Raw genomic sequence first — 19,321 nt, forward strand, 5'->3', positions numbered from 1 at the left:
CCGGTAATGCTGCATTATTGTTCTATAAATGTGAAGTGCCACATGCAATAACTATTCATTTTAACTCACTAGTGGTAAATGCAAGATGCATGTGTTGGGAAATCACTGTGTAACAGCACAAGCGGTAAACATTAGTAATAAATTCACCAGTGTTCATAGCTTGATATTTGAAAAATAATATTTACAAATTTACAATAATCAAAGACACTGAATATCTAAAAGGTCAGCATCTAAATTCAGTCTTGTTAAATAAAATAAAAAATGCAGACATCCAGTAGTAACCAAGGAAGAGAATGCACACATTAAAATACTATTAAAAAGATTTTATAGTGAGAGTTGTTTAGTCACTGCTGAACATAGTTTTAACATGATATGTTGTTAAAATGCAATTTGCAATAAAGAAAAAAAGCTGCAAATCTACTTTCAGTGCACCAAATGAAGACCATTTTAAATAAGCGTATTACTTTCAGTTTCTCTTTCATTTTAAATCAGAACTTGAATGAAATGCCAATTGTTTGACCTTCTTTTTTTTAATGTAGTTCATACCTTTTGTGGAAAACAAGCATCCTATTATATTCACTTTATTACGGTTCAACAATAAAACTTATGAATTTGTTGTGGGATATTAAAAGAGTTACACTATGAAAGTCAAAATTTTTGAATTAGGACTCCACAGTCAACTGTTTCTCTTATCAGCCAAAGCAAACCTCATTGCTTGTGGTGATAAGCCAATTGATTTCCTGGACGAAGGAAACTGGGGGAAAAAAAGGACTTTAAATAAATTTAACAGACATGGGCCAATGGATTTCTTCTCTATCTTGTTAACTTACAGATGCACAACCTTGGGTCTCACTGGCAGCTGTCATTGATGGCAACAAGCACACTGTACTGAGAGTGTAGCCAAAAAGTACCTGTCTACATGGAAGACAGAGAGAAATCAATTAAAAAGGATGCCGATAATGTCTGACATTTCTGCTAACACCAAAGAGATTTTTATCTATGAGATGAATGTTTGAGCAGTGACGGTTTGATTGGACTGTCCTTTTCGACAGCTGATGCTGCAGAAAGGCCATGATTATCCTGCACTGTTAAAAAAGCAAATTATATGACCTCTATCTTTTTGTCATTGTTTTCATTATAAGATTTTTGGGATGTAAAATTTACTCTCTGTCTCTCTCTCTCTTTATATCTATCTATCTATCTATCTATCTATGGATATAGATATGGATATAGATATAGATATAGATATGGATATGGATATAGATATAGATGGATATAGATAGATAGATTCTTATATACTTTTTATATACTATATGTACCTATATGTACTATACTCATATTTTATTTATAAATATTTAAACCAATTTTTTTGAAAAATCTTCATATCAGTTAGGAATGGTATGTGTTGATAACCCACAGATTATAAAACAATGATATATTGACTATTAGTGATTGAATAATAAATCATTTCTTAATGTTATTGAAAATTCAATATTTACATTTGATCTAGGAACACTACCTCCATCTTCTAATTTTTTTCACAGTGAATATAAAAGGATAAAATGTTTTCTTATGTAATACATAATGCAACTTTCTTCTATTGCATTCTTTACTTATAGACTGTTCTTTTCAAAGGTTTTTTGATGCAAACGTGCAAATGCTCAGTCCATAGGCATGAGTCCTTTTTTTTCCCTGAAAAATGGAATAATACTGGGAAAAATAGGACTCAGGACTCAGTTAACTAAACTGTGGATTCCGGAAGACAAAGTGCTGCATAAATGGTAGGCATTTGTGTGAAACATGATAATCATAGATATGCTTAATTGTTTGTGGGTCACACAGATGGTTAAAGTTGAAGCAGCAGACATTTCCTAGGGCACACAAATCAAGAGCAACTCATTGCTATATGAGGCACAATGACACAGGCATACATGCAACATGCCATGTTCAACATGTTTAGGATTTTTCTTTTGTAACAGCAGCAATTGCTTGTCATAAAACAATACCATGGTCAGTAGTACAGGATAAATTCTAGTGTCATTTAGAGACAGATTTTTTTTCTTAAAATAAGGCATTCTAATTGTCCAGAAATGAACACTCCATCTGATTCATTGTCACCCATGAAATTAAATTTTCACAAGACTAGCTCTTAGTTGATAGAAAATGCTTGAGAAACAACAGAATATAAGCACTGGTACATTATTTCTTTTTACATTGGTTGGTCTTTTCATTTTGGTCAGTTTCCTCAAATATATGCAATACTCTCAACACAAACATGAACACTTGAATGCCAACAGTTTTTAAATTTTGATACTTCATATCAAACCTACTATAAGCATTGTTATTGTATTGTATTTTAACAATTCTAACTAGTAGGTGTCAAGCATATGACTAGCTCTTTATATCATACCTCAGTACTGTATACATGAAATTAGCAAATACTGAATCATCACTGTATTATTATATCAAATCTTGTAATTTAGAATACATAGGATGCTTAAATAGGGAATTTGTGTATAAACATTGCTATTTGATCATCACATTCTCATAGAGTTTTTAGTAAACAAGAAGTTTGAATCTTACTTCTTCATTCTGTCTTTTCTTGAGTCTGTGTTCATGAGGTTTGTCTGCCCGCAAGCTTTTGGTTATGTCTCAAAGCATTATAATTCTAACGATGATGTGGAGAAGCATGATGAGAGACAAAAACCATGCTTATGTCTTCTTTATACCGTTTGATTTAATGTACGATCTGGTGCTTTTGATGATTTCTGTTACCACAAATTTTAGTATTTATATTAACACTGAAATTGAAGTATTTTTGTTTTTCATTATAATCAGGCCCATCTTATCTTAATGACCTTGTAGTACCATATCACCCCATTAGAGCACTTCACTCTCTCACTGTAGGATTACTTGTTGTTCCTAGAGTATTTAAAACTAGAATGGAAGGGAGAGCCTTCAGTTTTCAGGTCCCTCTTCTGTGGAACCAGCTTCCAGTTTGGATTTGGGAGACAGACACTATCTCTGCTTTTAAGATTAGGGTTAAAACTTTCCTTTTTGCTAAAGCATATAGTTAGGGCTGAATCAGGTGACCCTGAATCCTCCCTTAGTGCATCATGGGAATCCCCCGGCAGCCTACACCTATTGCAGCATAACTGAGTATTTCTTCTTCAGTCACCTTTCTCACTCACTATGTGTTAATAGACCTCTCTGCACTGAATCATACCTGTTATTAATCTCTGGCTCTCTTCCACAGCATGTTTTTTGTCCTGTCTTCCTTCTCTCACCCCAACCAGTCACAGCAGATGGCCGTCCCTCCCTGAGTCTGGCTCTGCCTGAGGTTTCTTCCTGTTAAAAGGGAGTTTTTCCTTCCCACTGTTGCCAAACTGTTTACTCATAGGGGGTCATATGATTGTTGGGTTTTTCTCTCTATGTATTATTGTAGGGTCTGCCAACAATAAAGCGCCTTGAGGCGACTGTTGTTGTGATTTGGCGCTGTATAAATAAAACTGAATCAAATTGAATTGTTAGTTTTAAATTCACAATACTTTTGTTGTACTACATACTACTGAAAGCTGATTTTGATCTGTAATCGGATACATGAAATCCACTTCACTACACTTTGTAGTGAATGGAGTGTTATCCAATATTATAGCAGAGAAACAATTAAAATATATAAACAAATAATCACTTAATTTACCACCATTTGAGGCACTTGAATCGTAAGCCAACTACTCACCTGGATTTCAGCCCTCAGCACTTCAGCACAAACTATTTCTGCTGAACTTCTGGATGCATTGCTAAATCCTTCCAAATCTTCCAGCATTGAAAAAACCTCATGTGAAGTGGCTCATGAACATTGAGGCATCCAGCACAATGCACTGTGATATTTCCATAAGTCTTTTTTTCGCTCAATCTGCTTCCATGAAATCCTTTTTGATCATGTGCAATCCCTCCTCAGTACCTGGCTGCTGACCATTTTCTACACACAAATGTCCATTTGGAATAAAGAATGCAACCGGCATGGTTCTGCTTAACATTTCCAAACCAGACAAATTGGGCTAAGATACCAGCTGTTAAGGACGGGAAAGCTAATCAGTTAAGCAGAATGCTAAGGATTATGCAGTCAAAGACGAGTTGCTGTTCTAAACACAATATAATGTGGAGGACAGCACATCTGCTGTTGGTTTTGTTATCTGAGTTATTTTCTCTTGTTCATTCTGGAACCTTGTCTTAGGCTTGTTATTTGCTTTCTGCTGTTTACCACAGGACTGTTGTGAAGGAAGTGTCCAATTAGCTGTGGATTTGGTGGCATGTGCTATCACATCAGGGCTCACTGAGTCTCGTGTCATCTCTGGCTTAGTTTGACAGGATGTGAGGACTTCAGGCCAACAGTTTTAAATCACCTCCCAGTCATTACATGTCTGCATGTAATTAAACAAAAGAAATTCAAAAATTTAGAAATTGTGTCCCACTGTGTGTAATCACACGCCTGGGGTTCACATTGAAAATGTAATACTGTCATTTATTATATGTGACACATGTAAATACCTGTTTTTTTTTTTTTAAAGGATGAAATAAAAAAATGGACCAAAAAATTGATTCTTTATTCCATGAATTTACCTTTTAGACCACATTCCTACTTCAATTTTAAATATGATTATACTATTTTTATTAACTGATTAAATATAACATGCATGGCACTGTCATGGTCCTAGGGTTCAATGCTTTAGTTTGTTTTTTAGATATTGTCTACTAGTTATTTTCAATTAAAAAACAACATTAAAAAACAAATTGTAAAGTTGCTGTGTGTTGGTGTTTCTACCTCTCTGTTTTCTCTGTTGTTTTATTTTGGTAATTCTTTTTCTCAGTATTAGGTTTTACTTCCTTTGTTGTATGTCTCCCTGCCTTGCGTTCCCCTTAGATTCCCGATTTTCATATTTGATGATTCTTCCCAGTGATTGTTTTCAGAGCTCTTTGTATTATTGTGATTAATCCACATTAAAGCTCAATATTTGAGTTGATTTTCTATAGTCCTGCATTGGGGTCTACATCCTGCCTGCTGCACAGCCATCCCCTAGGAGAATGACAACTAAACCACAGACCGTGTAGGATGCCATAATTAAGGAAAACCCCTGACTGCTTCAGTTGCCTGAGATTTCAAGCCTGCATGCCTGTGAACTGGCTCTTTCTTTTTCCCAGTTCTTTGCCTTTACTGCAGCTGCACACCAGCTTCTTGTGGTGGATGCAGCAGCACACCATCTCCTCAGCAGCTTTCCAATCACAAAACCACAAAAAGGTATGAAATGTGGAGCTCAGCAGCAGAGAAAGAGTCACCAGGACTTTCGACTGGATCTTCAAACTTTGATGCTGGCCTGTCAGAGGCAATGCTGCTCTGTAGCCTTGTCAGCTCTTCATCAGGCCCAGCCTTATCGTTGGTGGGGGTTATAGGAAGGAGGAGTAGATCCAGCTTCCAGAAGGAAGCAAGGCTCCTGACTATGTTGCTCCCCTGCACAACTCTTGGACGGTGTGTGCCTTGCTCAGCCCCAGCTCCACATTGTGTGCATCGTCTGCATGTCCTACTTAGCAGCCCTAGCCTGAAGAGACTCCATACCCTGTCATGCGGCCCCAGTAGCATGACCCTGAGTCAGTGGGTCCTGTGTTGCCTGAGCTTAATCCAATGAGTCCCTTATTAGCTGAGGTCAAGCCAGTGGGCTGAGCCCAGGCCAGTGGGTCCTGTGTCGCCTGAGCCCAAGAGCTCAAGTTTGTCTCCACAGGCCAAGGAAACCAAGCCTCCTGAGGGATTCTGCCTGCTCAATCATTGCCAGCCTCCTGCCAAGTCATTGAAGGGTTCTTGTTGCTGTCGTCGGCTCTCAGATAAGCCTCCCATGGTATCCCATCACCTTCACCGCTGGACTCCAGAGATTCTCCTTCAATGCAGTTGCTGGCTTGTAGAGGGTCCCCTTCGATGCTGTTACAACCACCACAGGGATCCCACTTGCTTCGTTATCACTGGCCTCCTGCTCGATCAGATGAGGTCCACCTCAGCTGCTGGTATCCCACCCTGCCTTGTCACTCTGTCTTCTAGAGGGCTTCCGTCTTCTTCATTGCCGGCCTCCTCCAAAGCATCCAGAGGTGTCCCATCGCCTCTTCCATTACCAACCAAGCCGCCTGAAGGCCTCCATTTTCGCTGCTGCTGGCATCCTGCCTGGCATGCCGAAGAGCTCTGTTTCCCTAATTGCCACTCGGTGCCAGCAAGGCCTCCTCAGAGGTCCCGTCATGTCTTTTTGCTGTTGTGGACCTTCAGCCCAGCCACCAGAGTGGTCCCAGCACCTCCACCAATCTTTGGCCTGACGACAGAAGGTCTTTGCTAGTGGTGGTGGCCTTCTACCAAGCCTCTTAAGATGCCAAAATACCGTAGGGTCTAGGTCACCATTGTTGGCCCTATCGTCTCCTTTATTGGCCACCAATTTCGCCCTCAAAGAAGCTAAATGAAGTGCTTAGCCATGCCATGGGCAGGCTTGGACTGGTACAAAAAAAAATGGTGTACAACCAGTACCTACATACTTCCTGTTAAAAGGGATTTTTTTCCCTTCCCACTGTTGACTGGTGCTTTGCTATAGGGTTGTCTTTTTAATATTTTTTAATATTCACTTTATAATATTATAGGGTCTTTACTTTACTGAAGTAGAGTTATAAAGGAGAGTGGGCCAAAATTCTTTCACAATGTTGTGAAAGACTGATAAAGGCATACAGAAATTATTACCTCAAATGAATGCTACTGGTTCTACAAGCTATTGAATCATGAGATGAAAAAGAATGACTATACAAGAGAGTAGGGACAGGCTATCTTTGGTTGTCTCACTGCGAATTGTTCAGAAGTGACCTCATAAAAAAGGTCCCAAGGTTGAGAAACTGTAGGAGTCTGAGTCAGGCACTGTGTACTGCAAGCAGTCATGCAATAAACATTTGTTTTGGGAAGACGCCGGCAGCATTACACTGGGGTGGACACTGATCTCTCAGCATGGGGCCAAAGGGACACATACACAATTTTTTAGCAGGACATTTTCTCCTGTCTTTAAATACATTTTTTGTTAAAGCTGGTGAATTTCCTTCATCTTCTCTCTGTCTGTTTAGGTTTTAAAATACTGATGCTTTCCTTACTAACCTTTCCTTTTGATTCCCTTTTTATGTACATGGATAAAAATGAGACCAGAGGTTACCACCTTTTATAAAGTGGCAATATGAACATGTAGCCGCTCTGCAATGTCCAATTAAGTTCCAAAACATCAACTGTTATAATTTCCATTGACTTTTTATTATAAACACTAACTAACAGTATCATCTATTATTGGCAATGCAAACTCATTCCTTTTAAAATGCATTTAATGTAAGTTATTTTTCACTGATTTTTCTTCAGTGCAGTCTCAGCATGCTCTCAACTTCAGTTGGAATAACTGAAAAACCTATGCAAGGTAAAACGTGGACACACTAGATATTGATTTGAATGATTATTTTTTTATGTTTATTGCACTTTGCTTGAAGTTGATTAATTAATGAAGAAATGCTTATGACATGTTTTTAAGCACTCTAACTTTAATTTAGTGTCTAAAATGAAGTGATCTGTGCTGTTTGTTAAATTCAACTATTGTATTTGTAATTTATATTGCATTAGTGATTAGAAAAGGTACTCTCTGGATTTTTGAGATAATGTACATCATTTATGACCCAGTAAAGCAAACAAAACACAAACTAAATAAAGAGTTTTTATTAAACCTCTAAGGAGTTTTCACTATAATCAGCTCTTTAATAGCCCCTCAAAATTAACACTATAAAAAGACAGTTTCAAGTATTAAATTAATCATGCATTCTGTAAAAGGGAATTTGTTATATCGTTTGTGTTAATAATATCAAACAGTTACGACATTTGCCTTAATTTTTGAAGTTGTATGTAGAAAACAGTATCACAAAAGTGAGTGAGCTCAAGCTACTGTGCGTATTATAAAAAAAATTAATAGGAAAATTTGATATGATTATAGTCAATGCCAGTACATATGTATAACCATTAAATGTGCATTCACAAAGAAAGTACATTTGGACACAATGTAGAGAGAAGACCATAAATCATTGTCACTAGTGTTCCTTGTTGTGTGTGCAATGTAATTGAGATTTGCACAATAGTACTATACCTAAAAGCCTCATTTGGCACATTTATGTCATCAGTTCAGTTAAATGTGAAATCTTGGACTTGTCCTTTGTGGCTGCTTACATTAAGAAAAAAATGCAGCTTGGGCTGATTAACAGCGTAACTGATGTTGACTGCTCTCGAATCTGGCTGACTTCAGACTTTGAAATCTACAAAACAGAAATCTGAAATAACTCATGCCAGATGAACAAGTAAACCAAGGTGATAAATTCAGCAGGGGAGCAGTGATAAACTGGGTAGGTTTAAGAAAACAAGCAAGTGATTGAATGTTTGATTTTGTTCCACTTGTAGCCATGGGGCTTCACTGGAAGGAAAAGACATCATGCAGCAGCAAAAAGCATATAAATTAAATAGCAATCAATTTATGGTTTGGGAAAGATAGTTTATCATCTTTGAAAAGCAAGCTATTCACTGGCTCTATTATTTATGTAACAAGGACAAAAAGACTGAGGTGAGTTGAGCCTTGTTGACAGTGTGGCCTTTTGTTCCTGGCGAGGACAGTTGCTAGATTGAATTGATCTGACTTTAGAGCCTAACGTTTATCTTGGTCAGTCATATCTGATCTTTGGCTGTCAGGTGGAGATGGGCTCTTTGGAGAAAAAAAACTGCTTGGAGAGCTAGTGAAGGGTCTACTTTGTCTGTAAACTATAGCGGCAGCATATCCAAATCAGCCAAAAGTGTATGTTTCTCAAAATGAATTAGAACAATTTTAGTTAATAAAATAATTAAACCTGTAGAAAAAAACAATTTATCCCCATGTTACATGCCATTAGACTAATATGATGAATAATAAACAATGAACTTAAACAGCTCTAAATAAATATCTTTTTAAGTTCAAATTATTAATATTGCACCAAAGTCAAATTGAAAACGCTCCATTACTTTCCTCCAGTCATATATTCCATGGATAATTTCCCGTTAGTTCACTTCTCTCCAAGAACTTCCCCACAAATACAACAAACAAACAAATGGGGAAAAAAACCCCAACAACAACAACAATTTAAAAAAAACAACAAAAAATAAAAACAACTTTCAATTCTGCTGGCACAGTTTCGGTTCAGTACAGTCACTCCACTTTGAAAGCTGTGAGCTGATCCTTTTGACCGTGTCTTTCGCTACCTGGGCCATTTCTAAGCCAGAGATGATAATCCTCGAAGGGCCCTCATTAAGTCTTTGCTCCAATTAAGCCACACACATTTCGCCACAGCACAATTGCTTTGTACCACAGCACACAAATCCTTCAACAGTGGATTAGGCTGTTCAGTGGGTGGGACGAAAATAGCAGCGCTGGTATGTCAGTGGAAGAGGTGAGCACTCCTTAAGTGTCAGCAGCCAAGGGAACTATGTTAGAGGTAAAATTAACCTAAAAACTTAGTCATAATAGATATGGCCTATTTAAATATCTCAAATGTGGCTTAGCAAGTGGAATCACTAAGCAAGTGCTGCTGAACTTGAATGGTATATGATTTCCACCTAGCATCAAGGTCATTGGGCCCTAAATGTTTCATCTTTCACTGTTTTATAATCTGTTATGATCCAGTGGATGCATTAATAAACATGGTTAAATAGGTTGTTTTCACTTCTTAACGGTGTCGTATTGTACATTTCTTCCATTTAATACAGAAAAAAAGAGTGATTGTCAGCAAAACAATTCCCCTTCATTATACTAGTTCAGTCTTTAGCACTAAAACTGCCAAGGGGGTAATTTTGACCTTGTTGGCATTTTAGAATTTCTGTAGCTCTGTTACAGCATCAAATATTGAATTTCATGGTATGAGATCAAAACAATGACCATTTCTACCTAGAACCACTGAGGAGATCATTTTGACCCCATAGAAATTAAGCTAAAACCACTACTGCAACTCTGGGTTGCCTAGCAACATGATTATCAACTATAGTTTTACATATTATATGGCCATTAAAAAAACACAACTAATTTTGGAGTATTATCATTAACTAAGCTTGCTGCTCTCAGCCACTCATGTCCAAAGAAGCAATGACAACTGCAGATTAAATAGACAGTACAGAAAATAGTAAATATTTGGCTCAATGCCTTTCTGTGAAATAGAGTGACAAAAAGTCAGCTCTTCTAGTGTGGAGTTATCTTAAAGCTGTTGCTGATGTGCATTTTAACATTGTACAGTCAAGTAAGGCGCATTCACTATCTGAGGCTGCAAAACTGAGTGGCATGCGCTCTGCAAATGCTACTCACTTGTCTTCTCCAGCTGAAATGATGGCGTAATGAGGCATTCTTTGGCAGCTGTTTAGGAAGAAAAAAGATCAAGTTGACCAGGCAAGGAGAAAGATATTGTGCATATGTCATACTAGTCTTTTCTTGGCTACCATCCTGGTGTGGTAGCTAATGTACTTCCTTGGAGTGACATTTCTTCAAGGGTGTTTATTCTGGATCGCTGGGCATTTGTGGATGCTGAGTCAGTTGAAGTCGTGAGTTCTTTCACCATGTCTGCTCTGATTTGTGTTTCTTTTGTTTTATTTCAGACCCTGGAGTAAGTGACCTGTGCATAGAGTCACACTACAGGTTTTCCACAGGGTTTCTGGGCTTCTACAACAGCTTATGGACATTTGATATTGGGAACCTAAGAAGGTATGTCACGATAAATCCATGTCTTTCTGTAATTGTGAATTTTGATATTAAAAAAAAGAATTCTTTCTAATTTATAATATAATATAATATTTTTTAATATATCACAGATAATTAACATGTTTGCTATCCCCAGCTTACACTTAAAATCGATTTTCAGCAGCTTTCACTGTGCATGTGTGGTTTTAGTTACATTTGAACAACAAATCGATGACGATCAGCACTGATCTATGTGAGACTGATCTGACTCTGCACCACCATTATTTAACGGTCCTTAAAATGCGAGGGATTGCTTCTCACTGAGATTTCATTTTTTATTTATAAACACAGAATAGTGGACACATTGTCTTTCCAGGAATTTGTTTTAATTTGCCTCACCAAATGTGTATCCAGTCATGGTAACCCACTGTCATTACAGAAGACGTTAAAAGGAAAGGAAATCATCATTGCTAAGTAGTTTTACGTAATTTAAAGAATTGCATTTGCATGAGTCGAATTGATTGGAAAATTTCAGTTTCCTTTACAAGCATTTTGTACTGGTATTGGTTATTTAACTTAATTTAAGATTTAAGCCAAACAGGATTCCAGATTTGAATCCAAAATGATGAGATAGTCCAGTTCATGGAAATGCCTGTGTACTTTCAACACAAGACTTACCTCAATAAGTATATATGGTCAAGACACAAAGCATGACATATTAATAATACTGCTACTGCAGAGAATGACTCTGTGGGTATCCGCCACATCTAGCAGTCTGCATAGTCTCAAATGCAAGTGCTGTATGATTCTGGTCAGACCCAATGGCTCTGTTTTGGGTGGCGGGGGTTGTTTTTTTACCATTTGTCTTTGATGTCACTTTTTCAATAAATGCACCAAGGAAAAAAAAATGGAACTGGTTGGAAATTAATGTGAAGGGGAAGGACTGTGCTGAACGACATGAGGAAAGAAAATATGTCCCTCTGTACTCCCTTGCTGCCATGAGGCATAACACAATTAGACTTTAGATTGTTTTTTGCTCTCCTTCTGCCCATCTGATTTCTGCTCTTGCCAGACTATTCTCTTTCATCTGCTTTATTCCTCTGTATTGTCATAATGTAGCAGACCCTGAGTGCTCTCACAGATCACTGGTACAGCTTATCAGTGAAGTGGTGCTGCTTCAAATTGGGTCCCTTAATTTAGTCTTTCTGCATTCATTCTCAGTATTACACTTTCAGGCAGAAAAAAGATGGTAGCGGCAAAGAGGTAAGATAAACATACTTTAGGCAGAACAATCTAGAATACTACATGAAAATCTCATGCAGAGTTTGGGAACTAAGGCAATAAAGAAAGGTGTGTTTACAGTTCAGAACGCTGAATAAGCTGTTTGCTTTTGGAAATAATTGTTGAGATCAACTGTTCAGATCAATATGTTTGAGAGATAAGTGGAGGGAAAGTCTTACATCAGGTAAAAAATTAAAGTGCTGTATTTTCTTCCTACAATTTCTGCTACTTGCATATTAGTGTAAAAAAATAAACTGGTTATTAGCCCTTTTTTTCTTTTAGGATATTTTTCATTTATAACATGCATATGTAAATATGTATTTGGTTTACAATATTACAATGTTGTGTTCCAGTGTTCCTGTGCCTCTCCAAATATATACAATATAAATTTATACATCAGTTGAAAGATTCCATATTGGATTTAGTATTAAACTTTAGCATAATATATTTAGAATCCTTTCTTTGCAATTCCTTCTAGTACAATATCCTCAGTAAATTCTTATAGGACAAAGCGCAGGAAACATCTACATATACATTTTATACATCTTAAGAAAATAATGTGTTTGTCAATGTTGGTAATGCTGCTAAAATTATGTAGGGTGGAGATTTAAACGACACGAGTGTCTACAATAATATAGAACAATATAGATCATACTAATTTACCAGAGGTTTATGTTAAATGTAACACTAAATGTCACATCCAATTTCAGTTAAGTATTTAAGTGAAATTGTCATACTGTATGGTTGCAGCTGTGAAGTGAGTCCAATGCATTTGCTTGTAATTTTACTGGGTTTAATGAGTATGTTTACCCACTGGCTACCACACAGAAATGCTCGATTCTCTGACTTGTCAGATTTTGATGTTTTAACATTCCCAGTGCAGCTGTCTCTAAATTTACATATGAAATAGTTTTTAGGCATTACTCATGGATATGAGAGATAAAACAATATTCATCTGTGGCTACACTTTACTAGAATGAACTTAAAGGCATGATTAAGCCATTAAGGCCACATCTGCCAGCCTAATTTTTTTTTTTAATTTGCACAGAACTCTGTTGTATATTGCTACAGTGGATGTGACATTTTAATTAAGCAAAGGCTGTAAAAATGATTACCATGAGGTTGCAGAGAGCTACTGCTCTTATCATTGTAGAGACTAGTTGCCATACAGTCTACCTTTGCCAAACTAGAGCACCCGGAAAATTATCATTACAGGAATAGAAAAGAAAGGTAGGGTAAAATGAAATGTGTCAGGGTTTTTTTTTTTCATAAGCAGTATTACTGTACTACATGTGCTAGATAGCTGAGCTTATACATCAGTACAATACATTGGTATTAAAATACATTTCAATATATTTCAAAACTTTCTTTTTATTTTTTTATCTTCTTCAGTAAGTCCTTTCTCTGATTTCCCTTTTTAGTACTGCCTTTGGCATAAACACCAGGACTGGAAATAGAACTAGATTAATTTGACACACAAAATGGCAACTTAAAAGACTTAAACACAGATGGAAGCCATAGGTCGTGATAGTTTCTATATTATGTGTGTTTATGAATGCGTGGTTGTGAATCTTTCTTTTCTTTGGTTTTCATGAGTATTAATTTATTTATTGCATAAGCAAACCATAACTAATGAAGAATGAAGTCATCTAGGATCAATCTAAAATTTGTAACCCATCATGGTTTCCCAACAAAAGAATACGGGGAAAATCAGCCTGTTAACTTTTGCATAAAAACTCAGGACATCTAGATTCCATAGGGTATGGTTTTAAACATAGTAGACATACATGGTAGCACTTTATAATAATGTCACATTATTAAGCACTAGTAAGGTGTTAGCAAGTGCTTAATTCATCATTTATATATCATTACTAGTCCTTAGTATGTCATTTGTAAATACAGATATGTTACTGTTATACCATGTACAGCTATCACTGCTGTACATGGTATAACTCCTACTACATCACTGTAGTAGGAGTAATATATATTTATATATGAGCAATGACTGTATAATAGTCTTTAACAGACAGTTCTTAACATTTCCATGAGTGTTGATAATATATTAGTAATTTCTATTTCTTCAGCATCTTGTGTCTGTGGTGAAACTGTTCAAAAGACGATGTGTCCGTGTATGCTGAGCCACTCTTAAACACATTAGTGTAAATGTGTAACAGAGGAGTTTTCAAATCACAACATTGCTGAGACATTCCACTGTAACTCTTTAACCTCATGCTAAGTTTACAGTCAGTGAGCATGTCCATAGAAGGTGCCATAGCTTTAGAAATATGAATTTATAAAGAACCTGGAACATATTTACGGCTTTATTTTTAGTTGTGGAAATTGGATGAATGTTTTGCTCATGTTTATAGGGCTATACATCTGGACAAGGAACTGCTTTGGTTAACAGGATAACTCCCTGTACAGCTTCTGCAGTCACTGCTACCTTAGTACATGACATGACATCATAATGACACATTATCAGAATGCCATTGTAATGGTACAGATTTTCTCTGACATTTAATAGAATTTCATGAATTGGTTTGATTAAAAAGGAGGGGGGGGGGGGGGGGGGGGGGTGCTAGAGTGATGGAAATTTCAGACATAATTCAGTCAGTGAAAGCAATGAACATTGGTAGCATGCAATTATAACTGACTGCAGATTTTGCAAAACATTCTCTATACACCCTTGTCAAAACACAGTTTGACTGGTATGGTGAGTGGGATGTGACAGACAAACAAAGGAGGGTGAGGACTATCTCAAACGGTGATGTGTCAGTGGAGTTGTCTGTTCTGACTAATGTTACAAAGCAAAAGCAGTGAAACACAGTCAGCACTCTGGACAGCTCTGCTCTGTATTGTTTTCTGTTCAGGACCTTGGACAGTTCCCCTGAGATTTAAACACAGTCACAGAGAGTTCATTCACAGTCTATCTGCTGGACAGAGACTTTTGTACTTTCTTTTTAATTCAAAAAGTAGCAAATGAACTAATCTGAGGCTTCTCAGTTACCCATTAATCCCTATTACCCAGTGATCATAGAGTCAATGAGCAAACTTTTTGTTTTACTGTGTGATAATCACCTAAAGTAAGCTGTTCCAGAGCCTATAAATTCCTGGTTGGCGGCCAACCAGTTGCCTCGAGATATATTTCAATAGTAGCAGAAGTGTTCCATTTAAATAAAACTGATCAGTACTTTAATGATCTGTAGATTTCATCAATTATTAGGAGGTCTGTCTGCAAGGTATCTTATTAACACCTGTTTTTGAGTCTAGCTTGCATTTCAATTTGATGTCTTTAGGCTATATTAAAAAACCATACTAGAATGTGAAGCATTGCCTTTTGATAGGATATTTAATATTTTGAATAAGAACACTCAGTCCGTACAGCAGGAGCATTCAGTGTGAACTATACAAACAAATGATCACAAAAATAAATAAGCAAACACACAAACAAAAAGGGTAAAGACAGAAAAGAAGCATCCCAACAGTGGCAGATTCAGCATAAGCTACTGATTTCATATTTCATTAGTGCAACTCCGACAACCACTGGGTTGACATCATGAATCAAAAATCTTTTTATAGCCTCAGTGTGACAGCACATCTGGAACTGTCTATGTGCATGTGACTGCTTTTTTGTTACAAATTATACCTCTACAGTTCCTTGATTGGACAATTCAGTGAATGAAACTGAATACTTAATGAACCTGTGTTTGTGTTCCAGTATTGTTTGGTTTAAGGGTTTTGAGTTTTTGTATGTATGTGAAATATCAGTTTTTATATACTTAAAATGATAAGTATATAAAACATTACTCTGGAACAGTGTATTAATGAACAGCTAAAGCTGATAGGCAAACTACCATTAAATAAGTTAATTTTTTATGTACTGCAGCCTGGCATTGCTTCCAGAGATGGCACAGAGATACTTCCTTAGTAATAAGAAAATAATGACATCCCATTGCCTGCTTACACCTTCAACACATTCCCTTTTTTTTAGCATCGCTACTGATGTAAATAACATTGCAGTCAGCATCTAGGTAGTGCTATGGAAAAGGAACACGTGTAAATGGAGTAACACTTTTTCTTTTAAGTGGCAAAAAGTCTCCAGATATGACCAGACATACAGAATGTGTCAGCTAGGTAGTACAGTTCCCAGAAAGAGACAAAACCGTCGAAGAGCACTGATCAATGCTGTAAGATATAATGAAGCCAGGGCAGGAGCAGAGGATGAGAGATTATTTCAAAGGTAAGGACTGTTCAGCAAGTGAAGTTTTATAAATTGGAAATGTCCTATAAAAGTTTTTAGCTCATATATTGAACCAATATATGATGTTTTGCTGAATTATGTTTTTGTGAGACGTCTTGAGTTATCAAGGATAGCAGATATAAATTTATATTTTAGGCCCGACTGGTGATTAGATTCACTCATCAAATCTAACTTTTTACAGTGTCTAGGAGGGGAAATCAGTCATGATAGTTCATTAAAGATCTGCTTACATCTTGTTGAAATCAGTTGGCTAAATCTTCAAAGAGCTGCAGCACAGGTCAGCTCATCACAGCTTGTGATAATCTGACCTGTAGAAAAATCTACTGGAGCTCACAAAACCATGTGACTTATCTCTAATTCATTCTTTTCCCTACATTGCACACCTACACCCGATCTTAGGATTTCCCCACTGTCTACCAAATCCCGCTTTAACCCCTGGTTATACAAACTGTACAATAGCAGAATTTGAATGATAGCATAAGGTCTTCATGTCAAAGTAATTTTTCTTTCACTACAGCGCCGCATGTTTTTCCTTCCCTTGTCTGTAAATCAACACCATTATCATTTTTCTCACAGTCAGAACCTTACCTTGAGTCTGCTGAATCATGCTGTGTACACTGTGAAAGACTGGGGACTGCATGCATTACATGAAAATTTGCTCTGGGAGAAAAGTTCAAGAGACAAATTTTGAGGTTTTTCAAACCCTGACAATACATGTCCTATGGGGGGAAAAGTATGAAGTTTCAAACATAAATACATTTCACATTTTCTCCAACACTCAGGAATAAATTTGAGAGAACACCTTCTTCTGCTACTCTGTTATGGCTTGTTCTTGTGAGCAAATACAATTCACTTTGTGATGTGGATTACTAAAATGCATGAACACTTATCTTTTCCAGGATTTCTACAAGAAAACACCTGGGTAATTTCCCTCATTTTCGCTTTTTATCATTTTCTGTCTAAAGTTTATAGATGTCAGTGTGTTTCCTACCTTCATAAGCCCTTTCTGTCATGTAAAAAAAAAATTCCCACTGACAGTAAACACTATTTAGATGTCAAAAATTAGAGGTCTTAATCATCAGCTAATTAGGCCTGCCATCACTTCTCCTAATTTTGTGCAAACCTGCTCTTTTTGTTTTTGTATGTGTGAAGAAAGGAGTTCTAAAGAACAGAAGTGCTTTTGCCATTTTTGCTTTTGTTATTGCTGTGTTAATTGAAGCATTATCATTACATCCATGCACAAAATTATCTATTACTTTTATTCAAGCAAGAATATGTATTTGAAAAAAGAGACCCTTTCAAATTTGATTTGTCAGTTTTAAAAGTTATTATTTGTTGCATGTAGTCCTGAATTTAACTTGTCCATAAATATCAGGAACAGTGGTTGTAGAAATGTTGCAATATTTTCTTTCTTCCTTGTAACATTAGAATTTGTCCTTAATTTGAGTGGAGAACCTCTGTCATTCTCCGAGATTTGTTATAAACAGCTTTTGTGTGTAGAAATTTCCTCTTTACACATGTTCATAGATCCAGAAGATGATGGAATTGAGTTCGCATAATGATTTGACTATAATAATGCAAGGCAAACCCTTACTACCAGTGCCAGCATCACCCTCTTCTGTCCTGTTCATTTTCACACCTGTCATAGCTTTTTTGTGCATAATTTGTGATTCATATGTGGTTTCTCTATATCTGTGTTTTGCTGGGGTTGTTTTCATGAATTTCAGGATACCAGATGGTCTTAAAGTCCACAAATTGAGGCTTCTGTTACCTTGTTTCTTTTGTCATTCATGCTTCTTAATTATTAATTATTCCCCACTATTGACATTTTATGCAATAGGTGCTAATAGGTTTGGCATTGCAGCTGGAGATTAAAAGTGATTACAGCGGTAGCTTGGCACATTATTATTTATAAAATTTATATTGGAAACTTTGGCTGTGTTGTATTAGATTCCAGAACAACTGACTAAGAAAATGTTTTTTTATGCCATTGTCAGTTTTGTTGAGAGTGGCACTGACACAAGTATCACTGTTCATTAAGATTGTTCAAGGTCAAAAGTACATTACAGTAACTGTAGTATTTGACAGCATTTCATCGCCTATATTAGGTCATCAACCTAGGTTTTACCACTCACTTCAGACTTTGGATCTGAGGTAGGAAAAATGTTTCAGCTGCTTTTTGCATGTTACAGGCCATTTAACTTTCTTCCTCAGTATCATAATGTTCAGAAAGAACATCAGTGAATTTTTTTGTGGCTTTAAACTGCAAATGCATTTTAATGGTGTTTGCCAGATGTTGTTATGATTTTTCAGGGTGTTCCCATCCTAACAGTGTATTCAGCCAAGGCACCTGCGCTGGAAGACCACATAATATGAACTCTTTGTGTGCCTCTAATGTTTGAGTATGAAATTGTGATTAGGTTTCTCCTTTTCCATGAAGTAGTTATTTTATATTCTCCTTCAGACATAAATGTATATACTGGAGCTAATGGGTATATCTACCAAGTGCAAAGCAAATAAAATGATGCTTATGTTGTGATTCACTATTTAACATAATCTTTACAATAACTGCAATTTAATCTCTCACCGAGCTGTAGTGCAAAGAGTGCTTGTATCTCCTACTATGTCATCCGTTGATTCTCCTCCACTTATCCTTATTAGAGTTATGGGGATGGGGGCTGGAACCTATCCCAGCTACCATAGGGCAAGAGCTGGGCTACACCCTGGACAGGTCGCCAGTCTGACACAGGCTAACACATAGAGACAGACAACCATTCACACTCACATTCAAACGTATATGCAATTTAGAATCACCATTTAACCTAACCCTGTTAACTGCATGTGTTTGGACTATGTGACGAAGCTGGAGTACCTGGACACAACCCACACAAATATGGCGCCTATTCAAGATGGTTGGTCAGGCCAGTGGACAAATGAGTATCATGTTTTTAAAATTAATTAATTATTAATTTAATAATTATTTTTTTAAACA

The 19,321-nt window shown here is 36.7% G+C and overlaps 1 protein-coding gene across 2 annotated transcripts in view; it reads left to right on the forward strand.

Moving 5' to 3' along the window:
* lingo2 (leucine rich repeat and Ig domain containing 2) overlaps window positions 1–19,321 on the forward strand; it is a 192,059-nt gene that overhangs the window by 55,448 nt on the left and 117,290 nt on the right. For both annotated transcript variants that reach the window (XM_005467267.4, XM_005467268.4), the window contains exon 3: window positions 10,706–10,811. The gene's annotated coding sequence lies outside the window, so the exon portion shown is untranslated. The remainder of the gene's footprint in view (window positions 1–10,705; window positions 10,812–19,321) is intronic.

Source organism: Oreochromis niloticus, linkage group LG2 (genome assembly GCF_001858045.2).
Source record: "Oreochromis niloticus isolate F11D_XX linkage group LG2, O_niloticus_UMD_NMBU, whole genome shotgun sequence".
NCBI classification, from domain to species: domain Eukaryota; kingdom Metazoa; phylum Chordata; class Actinopteri; order Cichliformes; family Cichlidae; genus Oreochromis; species Oreochromis niloticus.